This window comes from Euprymna scolopes, chromosome 29, assembly GCF_053919585.1.
Source record: "Euprymna scolopes isolate OS-2025 chromosome 29, ASM5391958v1, whole genome shotgun sequence".
Taxonomy (NCBI): Eukaryota; Metazoa; Mollusca; class Cephalopoda; order Sepiida; family Sepiolidae; genus Euprymna; species Euprymna scolopes.
The window spans coordinates 87,765,427-87,767,926 of record NC_136510.1 but is presented as its reverse complement, the minus strand read 5'-3'; the positions used below and the strand labels follow the sequence as shown (position 1 = coordinate 87,767,926).

At 39.4% G+C, this 2,500-nt stretch overlaps 11 non-coding genes across 11 annotated transcripts in view; all 11 read right to left on the bottom strand.

The window, feature by feature from the left end:
* Trnas-gcu (transfer RNA serine (anticodon GCU)) overlaps positions 1-41 on the bottom strand; it is an 82-nt gene extending 41 nt beyond the window's left edge. The window contains exon 1 of the tRNA in view: positions 1-41. This exon is cut by the window's left edge and continues 41 nt beyond it. This is a non-coding gene — a tRNA (tRNA-Ser).
* Positions 42-172: 131 nt separating this feature from the next.
* On the bottom strand, positions 173-254 carry Trnat-ggu (transfer RNA threonine (anticodon GGU)). The gene has a single exon. It is a non-coding gene; the product is annotated as a tRNA-Thr (tRNA).
* A 131-nt stretch (positions 255-385) lies between these two features.
* Trnas-gcu (transfer RNA serine (anticodon GCU)) lies at positions 386-467 on the bottom strand. The gene has a single exon. It is a non-coding gene; the product is annotated as a tRNA-Ser (tRNA).
* Positions 468-597: 130 nt separating this feature from the next.
* Trnas-gcu (transfer RNA serine (anticodon GCU)) lies at positions 598-679 on the bottom strand. Its single transcript has one exon. It is a non-coding gene; the product is annotated as a tRNA-Ser (tRNA).
* A 128-nt stretch (positions 680-807) lies between these two features.
* On the bottom strand, positions 808-889 carry Trnas-gcu (transfer RNA serine (anticodon GCU)). Its single transcript has one exon. It is a non-coding gene; the product is annotated as a tRNA-Ser (tRNA).
* A 131-nt stretch (positions 890-1,020) lies between these two features.
* On the bottom strand, positions 1,021-1,102 carry Trnas-gcu (transfer RNA serine (anticodon GCU)). The gene has a single exon. It is a non-coding gene; the product is annotated as a tRNA-Ser (tRNA).
* Positions 1,103-1,233: 131 nt separating this feature from the next.
* Trnas-gcu (transfer RNA serine (anticodon GCU)) lies at positions 1,234-1,315 on the bottom strand. The gene has a single exon. It is a non-coding gene; the product is annotated as a tRNA-Ser (tRNA).
* Positions 1,316-1,446: 131 nt separating this feature from the next.
* On the bottom strand, positions 1,447-1,528 carry Trnas-gcu (transfer RNA serine (anticodon GCU)). Its single transcript has one exon. It is a non-coding gene; the product is annotated as a tRNA-Ser (tRNA).
* A 131-nt stretch (positions 1,529-1,659) lies between these two features.
* Trnas-gcu (transfer RNA serine (anticodon GCU)) lies at positions 1,660-1,741 on the bottom strand. The gene has a single exon. It is a non-coding gene; the product is annotated as a tRNA-Ser (tRNA).
* A 131-nt stretch (positions 1,742-1,872) lies between these two features.
* Trnas-gcu (transfer RNA serine (anticodon GCU)) lies at positions 1,873-1,953 on the bottom strand. Its single transcript has one exon. It is a non-coding gene; the product is annotated as a tRNA-Ser (tRNA).
* A 131-nt stretch (positions 1,954-2,084) lies between these two features.
* Trnas-gcu (transfer RNA serine (anticodon GCU)) lies at positions 2,085-2,166 on the bottom strand. Its single transcript has one exon. It is a non-coding gene; the product is annotated as a tRNA-Ser (tRNA).
* Positions 2,167-2,500: the final 334 nt, after the last annotated feature.

The following is a 2,500-nucleotide window of genomic DNA, read 5'->3' as shown; positions in this document are numbered from 1 at the left end:
AGATTAGCAGTCCATCGCCTTAACCACTCGGCCACCTCGTCAGATTCTGCAGAATAACTCTCCATAATGTCCTTATCACTGTACAACAAATATGTATAACTAGAGAAAATCCATTTCTGTATATTTCTTTAATCAACTTTAAAAGTGTACCGAAAAGCAACAAAACAATTTACGACGAGGATGAGATTCGAACTCAGTCGGGGAGACCCCAGTGGATGACCAGTCCATCGCCTTAACCACTCGGCCACCTCGTCAGATTCTGCAGAATAACTCTCCATAATGTCCTTATCACTGTACAACAAATATGTATAACTAGAGAAAATCCATTTCTGTATATTTCTATAATCAACTTTAAAAGTGTACCGAAAAGCAACAAAACAATTTACGACGAGGATGAGATTCGAACTCACGCGGGGAGACCCCAATGGATTAGCAGTCCATCGCCTTAACCACTCGGCCACCTCGTCAGATTCTGCAGAATAACTCTCCATAATGTCCTTATCACTGTACAAGGAATATGTATAACTAGAGAAAATCCATTTGTGTATATTTCTATAATCAACTTTAAAAGTGTACCGAAAAGCAACAAACAATTTACGACGAGGATGAGAGTCAAACTCACGCGGGGAGACCCCAATGGATTAGCAGTCGACCGCCTTAACCACTCGGCCACCTCGTCCGATTCTGAAGAATAACTCTCCATAATGTCCTTATCCCTGTACAACAAATATGTATAACTAGAGAAAATCCATTTGTGTATATTTCTATAATCAACTTTAAAAGTGTACCGAAAAGCAACAAAATTTACGACGAGGATGAGATTCGAACTCACACGTGGAGACCCCAATAGATTAGCAGTCCATCGCCTTAACCACTCGGCCACCTCGTCAGATTCTGCGGAATAACTCTCCATAATGTCCTTATCACTGTACAACAAATATGTATAACTAGAGAAAATCCATTTGTGTATATTTCTATAATCAACTTTAAAAGTGTACCGAAAAGCAACAAAACCATTTACGACGAGAGTGAGATGCGAACTCACGCGGGGAGACCCCAATGGATTAGCAGTCCATCGCCTTAACCACTCGGCCACCTCGTCAGATTCTGCAGAATAACTCTCCATAATGTCCTTATCACTGTAAAACAAATATGTATAACTAGAGAAAATCCATTTGTGTATATTTCTATAATCAACTTTAAAAGTGTACCGAAAAGCAATAAAAAAATTTACGACGAGGATGAGCTTCGAACTCACACGGGGAGACCCCAATGGATTAGCAGTCCATCGCCTTAACCACTCGGCCACCTCGTCAGATTCTGAAGAATAACTCTTCATAATGTCCTTATCACTGTACAACAAATATGTATAACTAGAGAAAATCCATTCGTGTATATTTCTATAATCAACTTTTAAAGAATACCGAAAAGCAACAAAACAATTTACGACGAGGATGAGATTCGAACTCACGCGGGGAGACCCCAATGGATTAGCAGTCCATCGCCTTAACCACTCGGCCACCTCGTCAGATTCTGAAGAATAAGTCTCCATAATGTCCTTATCACTGTACAACAAATATGTATAACTAGAGAAAATCCATTTGTGTATATTTCTATAATCAACTTTAAAAGTGTACCGAAAAGCAATAAAACAATTTACGACGAGGATGAGATTCGAACTCACACTGGGAGACCCCAATAGATTAGCAGTACATCGCCTTAACCACTCGGCCACCTCGTCAGATTCTGCGGAATAACTCTCCATAATGTCCTGATCACTGTACAACAAATATGTATAACTAGAGAAAATCCATTTGTGTATATTTCTATAATCAACTTTAAAAGTGTACCGAAAAGCAATCAAACAATTTACGACGAGGATGAGATTCGAACTCACGCGGGAGACCCCAATGGATTAGCAGTCCATCGCCTTAACCACTCGGCCACGTCGTCTGATTCTTCAGAATAACTCTCCATAATGTCCTTATCACTGTACAACAAATATGTATAACTAGAGAAAATCCATTTCTGTATATTTCTACAATCAACTTTAAAAGTGTACCGAAAAGCAACAAAACAATTTACGACGAGGATGAGATTCGATCTCACGCGGGGAGACGCCAATGGATTAGCAGTCCATCGCCTTACCCACTCGGCCACCTCGTCTGATTCTGAAGAATAGCTCTCCATAATGTCCTTATCACTGTACAACAAATATGTATAACTAGAGAAAATCCATTTGTGTATATTTCTTTAATCAACTTTAAAAGTGTACCGAAAAGCAACAAAACAATTTACACGAGGATGAGATTCGAATTAACGCGGGGAGACCCCAATGGATTAGCAGTCCATCGCCTTAACCACTCGGCCACCTCGTCAGATTCTGCAGAATAACTCTCCATAATGTCCTTATCACTGTACAACAAATATGTATAACTAGAGAAAATCCATTTGTGTATATTTCTATAATCAACTTTAAAAGTGTACCGAAAAGCAACAA